At 47.7% G+C, this 22,640-nt stretch overlaps 1 protein-coding gene across 6 annotated transcripts in view; it reads right to left on the bottom strand.

Moving 5' to 3' along the window:
• The window catches only part of LOC134910212 (interferon-induced, double-stranded RNA-activated protein kinase-like), a 354,989-nt gene that overhangs the window by 190,444 nt on the left and 141,905 nt on the right, over positions 1–22,640 (bottom strand). The gene's annotated exons all lie outside the window — the stretch shown is intronic.

The raw sequence follows: 22,640 nt of genomic DNA on the forward strand, positions 1-22,640 counted from the left end.
TTCAAGCTGTCATTGATGTTAAAGGGGGCAATACACGGTATTAAGAACTGGGGTATGTAAACTTTTGATCAGGGTCATTTGGGTAGTTTCTGTTGTAATTATGATTTAAAAAGAGTAAACACAGTGGTTTGACAATAAATGGCTTCACCCAACCACTAACCATGAGTGAAAGAAAAGTTTGTGAGTTATCATTCATATTCTCAGACAAATGGCCAGAAAATCACAAATTCTGCTAGGGTATGTAAACTTATGAGCACAACTGTGTGTGTGTGAGTGTGAGTGTGTGTGTGTTATATATATATATATATATATATATATATATATATACATATATATACATATATACACATACATACATACATACATACACATATACATACATACATACCGTAACATAGGCTTAAGAGCCTCATAGTGCCCAGCAGTCATTAAAATAATTTAAATAACACCCAGATCTAACTCTCTCTGCACATGTTATATCTGCCCCCCCCCCCCCCCCCCCCCCCCTGCAGTGCATATGGTTTTGCCCAACTGCTAAAAAATTTCCTGCTGCGATCAACTTGGAATTACCCCCAATGAGAAAAGAATTTACCGGTAGGTAATTAAGATCCTGTTTTCTCTTACGTCCTAGAGGATGCTGGGGTCCATATTAGTACCATGGGGATGTACCAAAGCACCCAGAATGGGAGGGAGAGCACAGACGCTCCTGCAAGACTGCTTGACCAAACTTCATCAGAGGCCAAAGTATCGAACTTGTAAAACTTAGCAAACGTGTTCGACCCAGACCAAGTAGCTGCTCGGCAAAGCTGTACAGCCAAGACACCCCGGGCAGCCGCCCATGAAGAGCCCACCTTACGAGTACAGTGGGCCTTTACAGATTTTGGACACGGCAATCCTGCCGTAGAATATGCATGCTGGATGGTGAACCTGATCCAGCGTGAAATCGACTGCTTACAAGCAGGACACCCAATTTTCTTGGGATCATAGAGGACAAACAGAGTCAGATTTTCTATGACGAGCCGTCCTCTTCACATAAATTTTCAAAGCCCTCACAACATCCAAGGCCTTTGAAGCAATTGAGGAGTCAGTAGCCACTGGCACCACAATAGGTTGGTTGATATGAAAAGCTGATACAACCTTAGGCAGGAACTGCGGAGGAGTCCTGAGTTCCGCCCTATCTTCATGGAAGATCAGATAGGGACTTTACAAGACAAAGTCCCCAATTCCGACACGTGTCGAGCAGAAGCTAAGGCCAACAAAGTGACCACCTTCCATGTGAGAAACTTGATTTCAGCCTCCTGTAGAGGCTCAAACCAAGCAGATTGCAGGAACTGCAACACCACATCAAGATCCCAGGGTGCCGATTGCGCCACAAAGGGAGGCTGGATGTGCAGGACCCCTTTCAAAAAGGTCTGAACCTCAGGGAGGACAGCTAATTGTTTGTGGGGAAAAATGGACAAAGCTGAGATCTGGACCTTGATGGAGCCCAATCTCAGGCCCATATCCACACCTGCTTGCAGGAAAAGGAGAAAACGTCCAAGTTGAAACTCCACCGCAGGAAATTTCTTGGATTCACACCAAGAAACATATCTTTTCCAAATTCGATGGTAATGTTTAGACGTTACCCCCTTCCTAGCCTGTATCAGGGTAGGAATAACCTCACTCGGGATACCCTTCCGAGCTAAGATCTGGCGCTCAACCGCCATGCCGTCAAACGTAGCCGTGGTAAGTCTTGATAAGCGAACGGCCCCTGCAGTAGCAGATCCTCCCGAAGAGGTAAGGGCCTTGGATCTTCCAACAGAAGATCCAGCAGATCCGCGTACCAAGCCCTCCTTGGCCAGTCCGGAGCAATGAGGATTGCCAGAACCTTTGTTCTTTTTACAAGTTGAAAAACTCTTGGTATCAGAGGAAGTGGAGGGAACACATACACTGACGTGAACACCCACGGTGTTACCAGTGCGTCCACCGCCACTGCCTGCGGGTCTCTCGACCTGGAACAGTACCTCCGCAGCTTCTTGTTGAGGCGTGAGGCCATCATGTCTATGTGAGGAACCCCCCACCAACCGGTTACCTCCTCGAACACCTACGGATGGAGGCCCCACTCTCCTGGATGGAGATAGTGTCTGCTGAGTTAGTCTGCATCCCAGATGTCTACTCCCAGAATGAAGATTGCTGACATCGCCACCGCGTGTATTTCTGCCCAAAGTAGGATTCTTGACACTTCTGACATTGCAGACCTGCTCTTCGTTCCGCCTTGTCGGTTTATGTAGGCCACTGTGGTCACGTTGTCCGACTGCACCTGAACAGCCCGATCCTGTAGAAGGTGTGCTGCTTGCAGAAGGCCTTGGAAGGTTTCCCCCTGGGCGACTGCTCCCCAACCTCTTAGACTTGCATCTGTGGTCAGAAGGATCCAGTCCTGAACTCCGAACCTTCGGCCTTCCAGAAGGTGTGGTAGTTGTAGCCACCAGAGAAGCGAAATCCTGGCTTTCGGTGACAGACGTATCCTCTTGTACATATGTAGGTGAGATCCCGACCACTGGTCCAAGAGATCCAGCTGAAAGGATCGAGCATGAAACCATCCGTACTGCAGAGCCTCGTAGGAGGCAACCATCTTCCCCAGAAGGCGGATGCACTGATGAACCGATACCGGGGTAGGCTTCAAGACATCCCGGACCATTGTTCGAATCACCAATGCTTTCTCCACCGGTAGAAACACCCTCTGCACTTCTGTGTCTAGGATCATCCCCAGGAAAGACAGCCTCCTTGTCGGCTCCAGATGAGACTTTAGAAGGTTCAGGATCCAACCGTGCTCCTTGAGCAGTTGTGTTGTGAGAGCAATGGATCTTAACAACTTCTCCCAGGACGACGCCTTGATCAGGAGATAATCCAGATATGGAATTATGTTCACCCCTTGCTTGCGGAGGAGAACCATCATCTCTGCCATCACCTCTGTGCCGTGGAGAGACCGAACGGCAGTGCCTGAAACTGATAGTGATCGTCTAACAGTGCAAACCTGAGATATGCCTGATGCGGCGACCAAATGGGAATGTGGAGGTACGCATCCTTGATGTCCATGGACACCAGGAACTCCCCCTCCGTCAGTCCTGAGATGACAGCTCTCAGAGACTCCATCTTGAATTTGAACTCCCTGAGATAAGGGTTCAAAGATTTTAAGTTCAGAATTGGCCGTACCGAACCATCCGGCTTCGGTACCACGAAAAGGTTTGAATAGTAACCTTTGTTCCACTGATGAGGCGGAACTGGAACAATGACCTCGGACACTATCAATTTTTGGATAGCTTCCAGAGTTCTGTCTGCCGGCAGAGCTGGCAAGCCCGTTTCGAAGAAACGGTGAGGTGTGAGAGTTTGAAACTCCAGCCTGTACCCCCTGGACACTATATCCTGTATCCAAGGGTCCAGGCCAGATGACATCCAGATGTGGCTGAAATGCCGGAGTCTTGCTCCCACCTGACCTTCCTCCAGGCTGTGCTGTCCACCGTCATGCGGGGGACTTGGAGGTACCAGAAGTAGGCTTCTGGTCTTGGGAACCTACGGGAGCAGCCTTTTTTCCTTTAGCACGACCACCTCTGAAGAAGGTGTGAGAAGGCTTGTTCTTTCTAGGCTTCACGGGCCGAAAGGACTGTGACGTGGCTGGTGTAAAAGGCCTCTTCATAGCCGATGCAGCTGAGGGGAGAAAAGGAGACTTTCCCGCGGTAGCCGTGGCAATACACGCATGCAGCGCCTCCCCAAAGAGAGCCTGACCTGTATAGGGTAGGCCCTCCATACTTTTCCTGGATTCCGCGGACCATTGGCGCGGCCAGAGATCCCTGCGAGCCGAGACGGACATGGAGGAGATCCCCGCAGCCATGGAACCCAGGTCCTTCATGGAATCTACCAGGAACCCTGCAGAATCCTGAATATTATGTAAAAATAAATCAACGTCACCTTTATCCATCGTAGTCAAGTCCTCCTGCAGAGTGATTGACCACCTGGCTATAGCTTTAGAAATCCATGCACAGGCAATAGTAGGCCGCAGTATAGCCCCTGAGCCGTGTAAATGGATTTGAGCGTAGCATTCACCTTGCGATCTGCCGGGTCCTTCAACGCGGTAGATCCCGGGACTGGTAAAACCACCTGTTTTGACAGTCTGGAGACAGAGGCGTCAACTATCGGCGGAGACTCCCACTTCTTTCTATCTTCCTCTGGGAAGGGAAAAGCAACCAAGACCTCTTAGGGATCTGGAATTTTTTTCTCCGGATTTTTCCAGGCTTTTTCAAAGATAACATTTAATTCCTTAGATGCTGGGAAGGTGAGAGGGACCTTTTTACTGTCCGTGAAAAAGGCTTCCTCAACCTGCTCAGGAGTTGTGTCAGAAATGTGCAACACATCCCGTACGGCCTCAATCATCAACTGCACCCCCTTTGCAAGTGATGCCGTCCCCCTCGACACATCCCCGTCACCGTCTGCAGTGTCAGAATCGGTGTCCGTGTCATCCTGCATAATCATGGTAAGTGCACGTTTGTGAGAATGTACAGCAGGGGACCCTGAGGAAGCAGTATCAGACCATACAACCATAGAGGATTGCAATACCTGAGTTGCATGCTCAGTTCTTGCAACCCTTTCAGAAATCTGAGAAATAGTCCCCCTAAGAGAGGCTAACCACTCCGGTTCTCTAGCTGGGATCTGCGCTAGAATAGTGCAATCCTGATTACATGGGATGGGATCTTCCTAAGAAGATAAACCCTCTGCAGTATATGAAACAGAGTCTCTAGACTTGTTTGCTAATACACACTACTCACCCCACATACACACAGGGTACAGGGCAGATAGAGTTTCCCCCCCAAGAATGGCAGAGAGACACAGAGATTGGAGCCAACCCACACACAACGCTATTACAGGTATAGGGAGACCCTAAACCAGCGCTGACTGTGTCCCTTAATGGGTGACACAGCCTTTACACAGCCTCCCCTCCCTTCTACAACCCCCTGGTACCGTACAGATAGCTGGAGTTACACTGGAGGGACTGATCTTCCACTTGCTTCCGACTGCAGGCAGGAAAATGGCGCTGAAACGCTGCTGGGTTCGCTCTGAGGAGAAGCTCTTCAAGATTATACTGGCCTGAGGTTTTTGTGTGCTGGCTGAGATCCACAGACCCCGACAGGCTGAAATGGTCAGACGCTGGCTCAGGGCGCACCTCACAGCGCCGCACCTATGTACCGCTAAGCCGTCCGGGAGCGCAGTTAATACTGCGCTCCTACCCTGTAGCCACCATCTTCACACTGACCCCCCGCTTCTTAGGGGGGGGGGGCGGTAACTCACTCGCCACACTTCAGCTCTGCAAGGGGGTGGCGGCATGCTGCTGGGGTGAGCGTTCCCCTGTGGCGGCGAGCGATCTATCCCCTGTGGAGCTCAATGTCCAGTCAGCGGAGACAGTGGCTCAGACCCCGCAGGGCGGACACTGCTCCCCCCCTCAGTCCCTCGATACAGGGAGGCTGTTGCCAGCAGCCTCCCTGTAAAATAAAAAACTCTAAGAAAACTTTTACTAAGAAAGTTCTGTAGAGCTCCCCTAGTTGTGACCGGCTCCTCCGGGCACATTTTCTAAACTGAGTCTGGTAGGAGGGGCATAGAGGGAGGAGCCAGCCCACACTATTAAACTCTTAAAGTGCCAATGGCTCCTGGTGGACCTGTCTATACCCCATGGTACTAATATGAACCCCAGCATCCTCTAGGACGTAAGAGAAACACTCTTACACTCCCACCCCTCTGCAGACTTGGACACATTCAGCACTTACACCTCCTTACTATTACAGCAGCTTAGTGAAGGATGGAGAGGACATGGAAGCACTGGTCAAGTACAGTAATGGTATTTTCATACAAGTACATCCCATGTGGACCAAAAGAAAGATGCTTATGCCCCTGTCAGGAAGTGGTTCACTTGTGGGTGCTTGATCCCTGGTGCAGAACATTAACTGATGAAGAAGACAACCAACAGCTGATTCTGGTAATTTAACCAAGTGTAGGATCATATAAGGGTTTAGTATGAAATACCTACAATCAAAATCCCGACGGTCAAAATCCTGACAACAATTGAACCGACGGTCAAAATACCGACAAGGGCAAAATACCGACATATGAAATGTTGTCAGGTCAAAAAGTTGACAAACGGTTTTCTTTTTTGTGTGTATATGTCAACATAGGTCAACATGGACACCGTATAAGTGTACTGCTGCGCTCGCCATGCTTCGGGCACTGTGCATTGCTGCGCTTGGCACACTATTATATTCACCCTCCAGGTCCACTGGGATGGTAAAGTATGAACAAGTCGGTTTCAATGAAAACATCATGAAAAACTTATGTTGATTTTTTGACCTGTCGACATTTTAAATGTCAGTATTTTGACCTTATTTAATATACCAACAAGGTCAAAATACTGACAACCATTGACCGACGGTCAAAATACCGACATGGTCAAAATACCAACATTTAATATACCAACGTTGGTATTTTGACCATGTCGGTATTTTGACCGTCGGTCAACGCTTGTCGGTATTTTGACCGTCGGTCAATGGTTGTCGGTATTTTGAGCGTTGGGATTTTGATTGTGGGTATATTGACCACATAAAAGAAAAATTAATAGGGGCGCTCATTTCATTTAGACACCATAATAGCCTGGATTCTATTACAACCAAAGAGTCAGATAAATTTAAAAAATGAGTATTTAATTATCACAATGAATCAATAAAAAACACTAATGTGAAACAAGCTCAAATTACCACATATATATCATTAAAATCGCATGAAATGCATGAATGGTTTCAATAATTACTATAAGCAGTAAACTGACTGGAATAGCTAATAAAAAGTTCAGGTGTAACAATCTGTTACAATGTTTAGGAACTCTGTTGCCAATACTGCTATATGTGGAAGTTCATTTATTAAGTTGCTGAATATGTGGCCAATATAAGCTCTGAGACGTATAGCTGTTAAAGTGAAGGACTTCAGAATAGGTGGCCGGCATATGTATATAATTGAATAGATTACCTCTCCATTTAGGGCTAGTAAACCCGAGCGTCCTCGGGTAAGTCCAGAAATTGCCCAGTGTTTAGAAGAGCTGGATATGTGGCCAATATAAGCTCTGAGACGTATAGCTGTTAAAGTGAAGGACTTCAGAATAGGTGGCCGGCATATGTATATAATTGAATAGATTACCTCTCCATTTAGGGCTAGTAAACCCGAGCGTCCTCGGGTAAGTCCAGAAATTGCCCAGTGTTTAGAAGAGCTGGAGGATTCGTAACCTATATGTCCAGAAACTGCCCAGTGTTTAGTAGAGCTGGAGGACTAGTGATCTATGTATCCGTGTAATCGGGTTTATGCTGTTGTTAGCTCAATTTCCCTGGGGGTACTCCCGCTGTCTGTTTCAGAGTTTTGGAAAGAGCATAAATGCGGCTAGATGAATAAAAGCCGCCACACGGTTCCAGCTGTATCGGAGCCTCTTCTAAGACTACCTGGACGAGCACCGTCCGCCGATGGTCAGAGGGAGAAGGGCTGATGAGCCGGCCACGTCAGCCGCACGGAGCTCATACTGCGGCTTCGTTCTGTATGTGGACGCGTGCCGCCCGCTGCTGCAGCCGATGGAGTAATAGCAGTAATAGCTGTGTCCCAGAGCGTACAGGTGCTCAGTGAGAAAGGGGAGGAGTCCTGACGCGTTTCGTCACGCAACCCGTGAAAAAGTCACGGGTTGCGTGACGAAACGCGTCAGTACTCCTCCCCTTTCTCACTGAGCACCTGTACGCTCTGGGACACAGCTATTACTGCATCGGCTGCAGCAGCGGGTGGCACGCGTCCACATACAGAACGAAGCCGCAGTGTGAGCTCCGTGCGGCTGACGTGGCCGGCTCATCAGCCCTTCTCCCTCTGACCATCGGCGGATGGTGCACGTCCAGGTAGTCTTAGAAGAGGCTCCGATACAGCTGGAACCGTGTGGCGGCTTTTATTCATCTAGCCGCATTTATGCTCTTTCCAAAACTCTGAAACAGACAGCGGGAGTACCCCCAGGGAAATTGAGCTAACAACAGCATTAACCCGATTACACGGATACATAGATCACTAATCCTCCAGCTCTACTAAATACTGGGCAGTTTTTGGACATATAGGTTACGAATCCTCCAGCTCTACTAAACACTGGGCAATTTCTGGACTTACCCGAGGACGCTCGGGTTTACTAGCCCTAAATGGAGAGGTAATCTATTGTTCAATTATATACATATGCCGGCCACCTATTCTGAAGTCCTTCACTTTAACAGCTATACGTCTCAGAGCTTATATTGGCCACATATTCAGCAACTGTGTTTCATTTAATAAATGAACTTCCACATATAGCAGTATTGGCAACAGAGTTCCTAAACATTGTAACAGATTGTTACACCTGAACTTTTTATTAGCTATTCCAGTCAGTTTAGTGCTTATAGTAATTATTGAAACTATTCATGCATTTCATGCGATTTTAATGATATATATGTGGTAATTTGAGCTTGTTTCACATTAGTGTTTTTTATTGATTCATTGTGATAATTAAATACTAATTTTTTTAATTTATCTGACTCTTTGGTTGTAATAGAATCCAGGCTATTATGGTGTCTAAATGAAATGAGCGCCCCTATTAATTTTTCTTTTTTTTGGTGCATTTAAGTAGGAGTACCATACAACTCCTTATAGAGGCGAATGTACTTTTAGACATTATTAATTCCAGGTTCGGGTCATCAAGATCTGTTTAATGATTAATTGTTAGACACAGGCGCAGCAATTTTTTTCTGTTTTCTTGTTGATATTGACCACATCCCTCATATAAGATTCCAAAAGGCAAAAGGTGTCTAAGGACCCAACTTATTGTGTCTTTTAGGAAGAGCATCCCTCTGATAAAATCCACATGATATAATAATAAATAAACCAAGGGTAATGAGCTTGCCGAGTATAATGAAATATTAAATTATATTCAGTTTCCAGTGTTACAAAGTTGGTAAAAATAAGCACTATATGAGCTTTACTTAGATTGCCATAATATACTGGATACACCTATTAACACAAAAAATGCAATCCACCAGTCATGCAACTGTCCCTTCTCGTTAATAGGAAGTGTGCACAAAAAAATGCCACTGGCTGTAATGCAATCCAGAGAGTTATAATAAATCACAACAATGAGGACATGAGAATAACATAAAAATCAACAAAACAATAGAACAATGTCTGTGCCTCAAAACAAGCACACACACACACACACACACACACACACACACACACACACACACAGAGTAGCTGAACCTAGCAGCCACAGAAGTTCAACGACGCACAAAGGTCAAATGTGCGTATTTGCCTACTCTTGCGGAATGTCCTGAAGGTTCCTGAATTTTAGGAAGTTCTCCTACACTCCTGGAGGCCACACACTTCCATAGTAAAAATGGTTGGGTGGGAGCTTGATGATAAATTATGATTTGCTTCAAAATGTTTAATTGTGGACCAGTTCCACACTGCATGATAACACATCACCATGACCCCTGCATTTGTATCACCACTCCAGGAGCAGAGGTCCCAAAAGTAGAGCACTACTGCCACTACTTTCCTCTGAACAAAGGCAACACATGAAATCTTAAGGGTCTACAGTGTAATCACTGCACCATGAAAAAGTGCACACTGCAGACGTTAATGAGGACCTGTCATGTTTCACATAAGTTCCATATAAGATCCATGTTACATATATTTACACTGTACCCCAGGTGAGTTTTCTTTGGAGACTGGTGTTTACTTAATATATTCCAGCACAATGTCAGTCTGTTGAGTGGAATTATCCTTTATTCTTTAACCTAACATATCAACCAAGCTCTTTGTGTGGTTCTGCAGCAGGCTGTCGTGTAAGCATGAAGAAGCTTCTCTAGCGTCAGCCAAGAAGCATTTTTGCTTTGCAGACATTTATAAATTGGTGGCTTCATACACAGTGAGGGGCCAGCGACATTACAGAAACTCCAGTGACTTTGGTATCAGCTTCATGACCTGCACCAGATCCTGTCAGAATGCTTTCTAAGTGATATGGAAGATGCTTCAACTGTCTGTAATAAAGTGAGGCACTAATAGCAAACATACAGATGTGTCCTCATACATTGTGGCTTCAGTCGTAACAAACAGCCCCTCTCGACGCGCTAGGTCCAGGGCGAATTGGTAGTGCCAAGTGTGTTTCACTCAAAATGTGCATTTTATTTGCATAAATAAAACACTGGAGTACTCTTGGGATATGGACGGCTTTAGCAGAACAAGGCACTGAATATTTAAATTTAGTAACTCTCCTCCCCTCCATATTCCCAGAGTACCTCAGTGTTTTTTACTGAGCCGAACAGGAGCGATAGAGAGGATGACAATGGAGAATTACATATAACATTATAACATAACTGACAACCATAAAGTTGACACATAACGTAACTGACAACTAAACAGTTGACACCATAACCGATAGAACTTGAAAATCTGAACAAATCGAATGTGTTACCAGGAGATCCACTGAACTTACCACAAACCAGGTAAAACTGCTTTGAGTGGGCGTCCAGTGCCACCTATGGATTCAAAGTACCAAAATCCTATTTTCTTTTTCATCCACTAGGGGTCACTGGAGTATTCTTGGGACGTACAAGAGCTTCCCCCGTGGGCGGGTGAGCTGTTTGGCACCTGTAACACTAGGCGGCCAAAGCTAGATGCTGATGCCGCAAACGTATCAAACTTGTAAAAGCGCACAAACGTGTGCACTGATGACCATGTAGCCGCACGGCAAAACTGCGTCGTAGAAGCCCCACGACCAGCTGCCCATGAAGTTCCCACAGAACGAGTGGAATGAGCTGTTACTGATGTAGGCGGCTGTAACCTAGCATAAAGGTAAGCCTGACGTATGGTCAGTTTAATCCATCTGGATAAGGTCTGCTTAGAAGCTGGCCAACCCATCTTGGCAGCATCATAGAGTACAAACAACGTATCAGTCTTACGAACTGTAGACGTTCGGGATACATGAACGCGTAGTGCGCGTACCACATCCAAAGTCCCAGAATCTCCTGTTAACACAGGAACTACTATTGGTTGATTGATGTGAAAAGATGACACTACCTTTGGTAAGAAAGCGGGATTCGTCCGAAGTTCCGCTCTGTCATCATGAAACACCAAATACGGTGGCTTGCATGACAAGGCACCCAAATCTGAAACACGCCGTGCCGATGCTAAGGCTAGGAGAAAAATTGATTTCCAAGTGAGAAACTTAACATCCACTTGTTGTAAGGGTTCAAAATATGAAGACTGTAAGAAATCTAAAACCAGAATCAAGTCCCATGGCGCTGTAGGTGGAATGAATGGAGGCTGTACTCTGAGGACACCCTGCAGAAAGGTGTGTACAGACGGCAATAGAGCCAAACATCTTTGAAAGTAAATTGACAAAGCAGAGACCTGCACCTTTAGTGTAGATAAACGAAGTCCTCCATCCAACCCCGTCTGTAGAAATAACAAAAGACGGGATAACGTGAAAGATGATGTCGGAAACTTCCGAGCTTCACACCAACCTATATAGGCACGCCAAATTCTGTAATAATGAGCTGCCGTAACTGGCTTCCTAGCACGTAACATGGTTGGTATAACCGAATCTGGAATGCCCTCTCTTCTTAAGGGGGCGGTCTCAACAGCCACCCCGTCAAACACAGCCGTGCTAAATCGGGGTAAAGGAACGGACCCTGTTGTAACAGGTCCGGACGTAGCAGGAGCGGGAAAGGATCGTCTGCGAGTAGCCCGCGGAGATCCGAGAACCAAGCTCTCCGAGGCCAATGAGGCGCCACTAATATGACTGTGGCGTACTCTCGTTTGATCCGTTTTAGCAACAGAGGAAGCAGCGGAAACGGTGGAAATAGATACACGAGGCTGTACGGCCACGCGATTGTGAGAGCATCCACCGCCACTGCCTTTGGATCTTGCGTTCTGGACACATACTGGGGCGTTGGATGATTGTGGCGAGATGCCATCAGATCCACTTGTGGGTAACCCCACCTCTGGACCAACATGTGAAACACTTCTGGATTTAATGCCCATTCTACTGGATGAAAATCCCGACGGCTGAGATAATCCGCCTCCCAGTTGTCCACTCCCGGAATGAACACTGCCGACAATATCACTTGGTGATGCTCGGCCCAATTGAGGATTCAAACTACTTCCCGCATGGCCATGCGGCTTCTCGTTCCTCCTTGTTTGTTGATGTACGCGACCGCCGCCGCGTTGTCTGACTGCACCTGGACAGTCTGAGACCGAAGCATGTGCATTGCTTGTCGTAGCGCATTGTAAATTGCCCGGAGTTCCAGGACATTTATAGACAGCAATCTTTCGTAATCCGCCCAGAGACCCTGGAGCTGACCATTTTGAACCACAGCTCCCCAACCTCTGAGACTCGCGTCCGTCGTTAGAATTATCCAATTCCAGACGCCGAACCGTTTCCCTGCGGTTAGATTGTGTACTTTGAGCCACCAGAGTAGAGAAACTCTGGCCCGTGGAGTCAACCTCACCCTCTGGTGAATCTGCAGATGCGAGCCCGACCACTGTGCGAGCACATCCAGTTGAAAAGGACGTGAGTGAAACCTTACGAACTGAAGCCACCACTATTGTGCCTAACAGGCGAATGCACAAATGTACCGAGACTGTGCGTGGCTTGAGCACTAATTGTACCAGATGACGAATACTTCGTACTTTCTGTTCTGGTAGGTAAATTCTTTGATCTACCGTATCGAGAATCATTCCTAGGAATTGAAGTCGTTGAGACGGAATCAGATGTGATTTCTTGAAGTTGACAATCCAACCGTGCTGAACTAGTACATTGTACGTCAGCAACGCATGTTGGAAGAGCAACTGTTGAGACGGAGCTTTGATTAGCAGATCGTCCAAGTAAGGAACTATTATCACTCCCAGAGATCTGAGATGAGCTATCCTCACAGACATCACTTTGGTGAATACCCGAGGCGCTGACGAGAGGCCAAACGGTAGAGCCCGAAACTGGTACTGGTTTTGCCGTATCGCAAAACGCAAGAACCTCTGATGAGGTGGCCAAATCGGAATGTGTAAGTACGCATCCTTGAGATCCAGCGCAATCATGAATTCCTTTGGCTCTAAACCTGCAATTACTGACCGCAGAGATTCCATCTTGAATCTGTAGTACGTGACGTACTGATTGAGGCCCTTTAAGTTCAATATTGGCCTGGCCGAGCCATCCGGCTTTGGTACCACAAACAGACTGGAATAATAACCCTGACCTTGTTGGTGTACAGGGACCGGAATCAAAACTGCTGAATCCAGCAGAGACTGAATGGCAATTTGCAGAACCGCCCTCTTGTCGTCCGACACAGGCAGTCCTGTCTTGAAAGACCGTAGTGGCGGGAGACAGTCAAATTCTATCTTGTAACCTTTTAACAATAAATTGCGGATCCACCCATCTGTGGATGTCTGGAACCACGCCAAATGGAACGTCTGAAGGTGTGCCCCCACAACTGGAGATCAGAGATGGGCTGGGAGCCCGTCATGCCACTGGCTTGTCGGTGACCTTAGCGTCCTGACGACTGGCGGTGGTTTGTTGAAAACCACGTCCTCGACCTCGTCTACCAGGCATGGTTGTTCCTCTACCACAGCCTCGAAAGGGCTGAGGTCTAAAGGATTTGAACGCCGGGCCAGAGTATTTCCGTCTAGGTACAGTTGGAGGCAATGGTAGGAAAACAGACTTCCATCCCGTGGCCTCAGAAATCCATTTGTCCAATTCAGGACCAAACAATTTTTCACCACCGTAAGGTAACACCTCTATACCTCTGCTTCCGCTTGCCAAGAACGCAGCCAGAGTGCTCGTCGTGCCGTAACTAGCGACGATGAAAGGCGAGAACTGAGCTGACAGACGTCAGTAGAAGCGGTACAAAGATAATCAGTAGCCTCACAGATTTGATCAGCGAGAAGTATAAGATGATCATCATGTAGGCCAGACTTGAGTTCTGTTATCCATACCATTAGCGCCTTAGTTACCCAAATGCCAACCAACCCAGGTCTAAGCAACACTCCTGCTGCTATATACATGGACTTTAGCATAGCTTCTATTTTACGGTCTGAAGGGTCTTTAAGCGTAGTAGCAGTTGGTACTGGTATGGTTAATTTTTTTGTAAGTTTTGACACAGACGAATCCACCATTGGCGGATTCTCCCATGTAGATGTCACAGACTCTGGAAACGGGTAACTAGACTTAAATCGGTGAGGTATAGAAAACCGTTAATCCGGATTCTTCCGTGTTTCTACTAACATCTTATTAAGAGATTCCGAAACAGGAAAACACATTAGAGATCTCTGTCATTTAGTAAATACCACTTCATCATTTGTCAGAGGCTCCTCAGTCTCTGTAAACTTCAGAGACTGACGCACTGCCCTGATGAGATTATCAATGCCTGGGCTGTCAAAATCTTCACTATCTGACTGCTGGTCTAATTCGCCCTCCTCACCCTCATTTTGCGCAGTGAGGTCTGGCATAGAATCGTCAGAATGCAACATAGCAGAAACTGGTAAATCATAAGACAAATTACATTTATCCCTTCTACCCAAAGTGGACTTGGACCTTTGGAAAGGCTGAGACCCCTCCGGTAGTTCTGGCGGTTTCACCCGAGACTCAGATCTTGCCGCTTCCCGCTCGTGTCGAGTGGCGGCCAATTCGGATTGCAACCCAGCCATTACATCTGCTAGCATTGCCCATGGGGGATCCGGGGATGAAACCGGCTTCGAAACCGGAGCGGAAAATAAGATTTTACTTACCGATAAATCTATTTCTCGTAGTCCGTAGTGGATGCTGGGGACTCCGTCAGGACCATGGGGATTAGCGGCTCCGCAGGAGACAGGGCACAAAAATAAAGCTTTAGGATCAGGTGGTGTGCACTGGCTCCTCCCCCTATGACCCTCCTCCAAGCCTCAGTTAGGATACTGTGCCCGGACGAGCGTACACAATAAGGAAGGATTTTGAATCCCGGGTAAGACTCATACCAGCCACACCAATCACACCGTACAACTTGTGATCTGAACCCAGTTAACAGTATGACAACGTAGGAGCCTCTGAACAGACGGCTCACAACAATAACAACCCGATTTCTTTGTAACAATAACTATGTACAAGTATTGCAGACAATCCGCACTTGGGATGGGCGCCCAGCATCCACTACGGACTACGAGAAATAGATTTATCGGTAAGTAAAATCTTATTTTCTCTAACGTCCTAGTGGATGCTGGGGACTCCGTCAGGACCATGGGGATTATACCAAAGCTCCCAAACGGGCGGGAGAGTGCGGATGACTCTGCAGCACCGAATGAGAGAACTCCAGGTCCTCTTTAGCCAGGGTATCAAATTTGTAGAATTTTACAAACGTGTTCTCCCCCGACCACGTAGCTGCTCGGCAGAGTTGTAATGCCGAGACCCCTCGGGCAGCCGCCCAGGATGAGCCCACCTTCCTTGTGGAATGGGCCTTGACAGATTTAGGCTGTGGCAGGCCTGCCACAGAATGTGCAAGTTGAATTGTGCTACAAATCCAACGAGCAATCGTCTGCTTAGAAGCAGGAGCACCCAGCTTGTTGGGTGCATACAGTATAAACAGCGAGTCAGATTTTCTGACTCCAGCCGTCCTTGAAATATATATTTTCAATGCCCTGACAACGTCCAGCAACTTGGAATCCTCCAAATCGCTAGTAGCCGCAGGCACCACAATAGGCTGGTTCAGGTGAAACGCTGACACCACCTTAGGCAGAAAATGAGGACGCGTCCGCAGTTCTGCCCTGTCCGAATGGAAAATCAGATATGGGCTTTTATACGATAAAGCCGCCAATTCTGACACTCTCCTGGCTGAAGCCAGGGCCAGTAGCATGGTTACTTTCCATGTAAGATATTTCAAATCCGCCGATTTGAGTGGCTCAAACCAATGGGATTTGAGAAAATCCAAAACTACATTAAGGTCCCACGGAGCCACTGGGGGCCCAACCGGGGGCTGTATATGTAGTACTCCTTTTACAAAAGTCTGGACTTCAGGAACTGAAGCCAATTCTTTCTGGAAGAAAATCGACAGGGCCGAAATTTGAACCTTAATGGACCCCAACTTGAGGTCCATAGACAATCCTGTTTGCAGGAAATGTAGGAATCGACCCAATTGAAATTCCTCCGTGGGGGCCTTCCTGGCCTCACACCACGCAACATATTTTCTCCAAATGCGGTGATAATGTTGTGCAGTCACCTCCTTCCTGGCTTTTACCAGTGTAGGAATGACCTCTTCCGGAATGCCTTTTTCCCTTAGAATTCGGCGTTCAACCGCCATGCCGTCAAACGCAGCCGCGGTAAGTCTTGGAATAGACACGGTCCCTGCTGAAGCAGGTCCCGTCTTAGAGGTAGAGGCCACGGATCTTCCGTGAGCATCTCCTGAAGTTCCGGGTACCAAGTTCTTCTTGGCCAATCCGGAGCCACGAGTATCGTTCTTACTCCCCTTTGCCGTATAATTCTCAGTACTTTTGGTATGAGAGGCAGAGGAGGAAACACATACACTGACTGGAACACCCACGGTGTTACCAGAGCGTCCACAGCTATTGCCTGAGGGTCTCTTGACCTGGCGCAATACCTGTCCAGTTTTTTGTTGAGGCGAGACGCCATCATGTCCACCTTTGGTTTTTCCCAACGGTTCACAATCATGTGGAAGACTTCTGGATGAAGTCCCCACTCTCCCGGGTGTAGATCGTGTCTGCTGAGGAAGTCTGCTTCCCAGTTGTCCACTCCCGGAATGAACACTGCTGACAGTGCTATCACATGATCTTCCGCCCAGCGAAGAATCCTTGCAGCTTCTGCCATTGCTCTCCTGCTTCTTGTGCCGCCCTGTCTGTTTACGTGGGCGACTGCCGTGATGTTGTCCGACTGGATCAACACCGGCTGACCCTGAAGCAGGGGTTTTGCCAGGCTTAGAGCATTGTAAATCGCTCTTAGCTCCAGTATATTTATGTGAAGAGACATCTCCAGGTTTGACCATACTCCCTGGAAGTTTCTTCCCTGTGTGACCGCTCCCCAGCCTCTCAGACTGGCATCCGTGGTCACCAGGACCCAGTCCTGTATGCCGAATCTGCGGCCTTCTAACAGATGAGCACTCTGCAACCACCACAGAAGAGACACCCTTGTCCGTGGCGATAAGGTTATCCGCTGATGCATCTGCAGATGCGATCCGGACCATTTGTCCAGCAGATCCCACTGAAAAGTTCGTGCGTGGAATCTGCCGAATGGGATTGCTTCGTAAGAAGCCACCATCTTTCCCAGGACTCTTGTGCATTGATGCACAGACACTTTTCCTGGTTTTAGGAGGTTCCTGACAAGTTCGGATAACTCCTTGGCTTTCTCCTCCGGAAGAAACACCTTTTTCTGAACCGTGTCCAGAATCATTCCCAGGAACAGCAGACGTGTTGTCGGGGTCAACTGAGATTTTGGAAAATTCAGAATCCACCCGTGTTGTTGCAGCACTACTTGGGTTAGTGCTACTCCGTCCTCCAGCTGTTCTCTGGACCTTGCCCTTATCAGGAGATCGTCCAAGTAAGGGATAATTAATACGCCTCTTCTTCGCAGAAGAATCATCATTTCGGCCATTACCTTGGTAAAGACCCGAGGTGCCGTGGACAATCCAAACGGCAGCGTCTGAAACTGATAATGACAGTTTTGCACCACGAACCTGAGGTACCCTTGATGTGAAGGGCAAATTGGGACATGCAGGTAAGCATCTTTTATGTCCAGGGACACCATAAAGTCCCCTTCTTCCAGATTCGCTATCACTGCTCTGAGTGATTCCATCTTGAAACTGAATTTTTGTATGTACAGGTTCAAAGATTTCAGATTTAGAATAGGTCTTACCGAGCCGTCCGGCTTCGGTACCACAAATAGCGTGGAGTAATACCCCTTTCCCTGTTGTAGGAGGGGTACCTTGACTATCACCTGCTGAGAAAACAGCTTGTGAATGGCTTCCAATACCGTCGCCCTGTCTGAGGGAGACGTTGGCAAAGCAGACTTTAGGAACCGGAGAGGGGGAGACTTCTCGAATTCCAACCTGTAACCCTGAGATACTACCTGCAGGATCCAGGGGTCCACCTGTGAGCAAGCCCACTGTGCGCTGAAATTCTTGAGTCGACCCCCCACCGTTCCTGAGTCCGCTGGTCATGCTGAGGGCTTTGCAGAACCCGCGGAGGGCTTCTGATCCTGGGAAGGAGCTGCTTGCTGCCCTCTCTTACCCTTTCCTCTGCCTCGGGGCAGATATGACTGTCCTTTTGCCCGCTTCTTATAGGACCGAAAGGACTGCGGCTGAAAAGACGGTGTCTTTTTCTGTTGGGAGGGGGTCTGAGGTAAAAAGGTGGATTTCCCGGCAGTTGCCGTGGCCACCAAATCCGATAGACCGACGCCAAATAATTCCTCCCCTTTATACGGCAATACTTCCATATGCCGTTTGGAATCCGCATCACCTGACCACTGTCGTGTCCATAAACTTCTTCTGGCAGATATGGACATCGCACTTACTCTCGATGCCAGAGTGCAAATATCCCTCTGAGCATCTCGCATATAAAGAAAAGCATCCTTTAATTGCTCTAAAGTCTGTAAAATACTGTCCCTATCCAGGGTATCAATATTTTCAGTCAGGGAATCCGACCAGACCACCCCAGCACTGCACATCCAGGCTGAGGCGATGGCTGGTCGCAGTATAACACCAGTATGTGTGTATATACTTTTTAGGGTAGTTTCCAGCCTCCTATCAGCTGGATCCTTGAGGGCGGCCGTATCAAGAGACGGTAACGCCACTTGTTTTGATAAGCGTGTGAGCGCCTTATCCACCTTAGGGGGTGTTTCCCAGCGCGCCCTAACCTCTGGCGGGAAAGGGTATAATGCCAATAACTTTTTTGAAATTAGCACTTTTCTATCTGGGTTAACCCACGCTTCATCACATACATCATTCAATTCCTCTGATTCAGGAAAAACTACAGGTAGTTTTTTCACCCCCCACATAATACCCCTTTTTGTGGTACTTGTAGTATCAGAGATATGCAAAGCCTCCTTCATTGCCGTGATCATATAACGTGTGGCCCTACTGGAAAATACGTTTGTTTCTTCACCGTCGACACTAGATTCAGTGTCCGTGTCTGGGTCTGTGTCGACCGACTGAGGTAAAGGGCGTTTTACAGCCCCTGACGGTGTCTGAGACGCCTGGGCAGGTACTAACTGGTTTTCCGGCCGTCTCATGTCGTCAACTGATTTTTGTAATGTGCTGACATTATCACGTAATTTCATAAACAAAGCCATCCATTCCGGTGTCGACTCCCTGGGGGGTGACATCACCATTACCGGCAATTGCTCTGCCTCCACACCAACATCGTCCTCATACATGTCGACACACACGTACCGACACACAGCAGACACACAGGGAATGCTCTATTGAAGACAGGACCCCACTAGCCCTTTGGGGAGACAGAGGGAGAGTTTGCCAGCACACACCCAAGCGCTATAATATATATGGGAACAACCCTATATAAGTGTTGTATCCTTATAGCAGCTTAAATATAGTAATATCGCCAAAAAAAATGCCCCCCCCTCTCTGTTTTACCCTGTTTTTGTAGTGCAGTGCAGGGGAGAGTCCTGGGAGCCTTCCTCACAGCGGAGCTGAGCAGGAAAATGGCGCTGTGTGCTGAGGAGAATAAGCCCCGCCCCCTATTTCGGCGGGCTCTTCTCCGGAGTTTGTGAGATCTGGCAGGGGTTAAATACATCCATATAGCCTCAAGGGCTATATGTGATGTATTTTTAGCCATAAAAAGGTATTATACATTGCTGCCCAGGGCGCCCCCCCAAGGCCCTGCACCCTCCGTGACCGCTGTGTGAAGTGTGCTGACAACAATGGCGCACAGCTGCAGTGCTGTGCGCTACCTCAGGAAGACTGAAAAGTCTTCTGCCGCCTGCTTCTGGACCTCTTCCATCTTCGGCATCTGCAAGGGGGGTCGGCGGCGCGGCTCCGGGACGAACCCCAGGGTGAGACCTGTGTTCCGACTCCCTCTGGAGCTAATGGTGTCCAGTAGCCTAAGAAGCCAATCCATCCTGCACGCAGGTGAGTTCACTTCTCTCCCCTAAGTCCCTCGATGCAGTGAGCCTGTTGCCAGCAGGACTCACTGAAAATAAAAAACCTAAAAACTTTTTCTAAGCAGCTCTTTAGGAGAGCCACCTAGATTGCACCCTGCTCGGACGGGCACAAAAACCTAACTGAGGCTTGGAGGAGGGTCATAGGGGGAGGAGCCAGTGCACACCACCTGATCCTAAAGCTTTATTTTTGTGCCCTGTCTCCTGCGGAGCCGCTAATCCCCATGGTCCTGACGGAGTCCCCAGCATCCACTAGGACGTTAGAGAAATTGTATTTGTGGCTGAATTTACAAAACATACTGTGCATGTGGTAGAACCATCCAGTAACACACTCTTACAGACATTGCAGTGAAACTGCTTTTTTGTTTTAGCTGGTGCCTTACTCATTATGCAGACAGACAATACAATATACAAAGACAGACAACTTGCACGACTCAGTAAAATTGTTACTAAGGTGTGTCTATATATGGCCGAAGTGCAGTGCACGTGGCCAGTACTATATGAAACCTGGTTCAAAATTCCCACTAACACCCCTGCGCCATCCGGTGGAGTAGAGATGTAGGACAGGAACGTTCTGGAATCACAAACAGGAAGAAACAGGAAGCATGGTTAAAATGGTCCCCATGCCATGCTTACACTTATAATTACAGTTCAGGTTATAACACGTCTTTATAACCTGTAACTAGTTTAGCAAAACTAACCCTGGTAATATACGCTTAACAGCCTATGTAATTACTGTTATAAGCCACGCAGCCTCTATATTGCTGCTGCTATGCATGCAGCCACTTCCACCCCCCTTGCAGCTGCGCTGCCTGTGAGGAGACTTCTCCCCCCCTCCCCCTGTGCTCCGTGTAACGCTGCGTCTTCCAGCGGGGAGCGGGTTCCGGAAGCCGGAGATCTGGTGCAGGGAGCTGGGGAGCGCGGTAGTGTGGAGAGCGGTCCTGCTGTGCAGCTGGCGGTTGTGAGCGGCGGGTCTGAGCGGCGGTGGAGCGGCTCTTGGCGGGCGGCTTAGTCGGATAGGCTGTGGCGGGCGCTGAGCCCCGTACAGCAGCGGACGGAGCGGCTGGGGCGGGAGGCCTATATTCAGCAGCAAGTGCGGGCGGCGGTAAAAGGAAGCACGGACCCCACACAGCGGGGCGGCAGCGTGAGCTGACCGCCCTGTCCCCCCAGCATACCTTGTCTCCTGTAGTGAGGGCTATGACGGGGCTTCTTCTGTAAGCTCCGTCCAGCTCTTCCTGCAGTCAGATAGTGAGCTGCGTGTGGCTTTGAGGGTGCTCTATGTGAGGACCGACATGCCATGCGCTGCCTCCGTGCAGCGTGCACTATCCCGGACCCAAGTTTCTTGCTAAACTGGGAAGGGATGTGCCTAAGTTGTAAAAATAAAAATTTTAAAAAAAATTAAATAAAATATTCAAAGTAAGTGTGGAAGGTCCACACAAGCATGTCACTGCTGTGAGCACAGTAAAAAAAAATGAGGTACTCTGGGAATATGGAGGGGAGGAGGGTTACTAAATTTAAATATTCAGTGCCTTGTTCTGCTAAAGCCGTCCATATCCCAAGAGTACTCCAGTGACCCCTAGTGGATGAAAAAGAAACTACTTTGCCAGATTGTACTGATAAATTTGATGTGCAATATCTGTATATCTGTGTGTGAGTGAGTCAATCAGTGTAAGAAGTGTGCGATACTGCGGCTGTGCCTTTTCTCACTCCAAGTTCCGTTGTGCTTCGCCTGAAATTTTCTATGTTTAAAACTGAAGTCGCAGTCCACTGTCTGTAGTACACTGTGAGTGGTGCCTGTGATGCGAATAAGATGCAAAATATAAAGAAAAATCAATCATGCCGGGCGTCTCGCCCCATATGTGGTATTAATACTAGGTGTATGAGGACACATCACTACAGTATGTGACATTTTACACTTGGCATAATTTGTCTAGTATGTTACAGTATCTATTCTACTCTTCTACTGTCAGGTGCTATCTGTAAAAGACATTATGAAAGGCAAAGTATCTTGTCTTGCTCTGGAAAAGAGAAGGACTTAAACTGGGTAATGCAGAAGACTCAAGCCTTGGTTATTCGCTTGCACTCTTCTAGGAAACAGAAACACTATGTACAGATTGACACACATGGGCATAGGAAACATGAAGCTAAATTACTTACATGCTGTGCTTGGCTATTTGACCTTTTCACTAGCGCACCACTGTCCATTATTAAAAACCTGGGAAATGTCTGAATGCCTTGCAATTCACGAGCCATGAGTAAATGCAATGCTAATGTTGCAGTAGAAACCTAAGATAATACTTACCTTTATTCTTTATACATGATAGTTTTTTTATGCTTAGCCCTTTAGCAATCTGATTAATGGCATTCTATCATCTCAGCTACTTCCAGTAAAATATTTTCGTTGCCAAGACAGATTTTAATAACATTTAATATC

The sequence above is a fragment of the Pseudophryne corroboree genome, chromosome 4 (assembly GCF_028390025.1).
Source record: "Pseudophryne corroboree isolate aPseCor3 chromosome 4, aPseCor3.hap2, whole genome shotgun sequence".
Lineage (NCBI taxonomy): Eukaryota > Metazoa > Chordata > Amphibia > Anura > Myobatrachidae > Pseudophryne > Pseudophryne corroboree.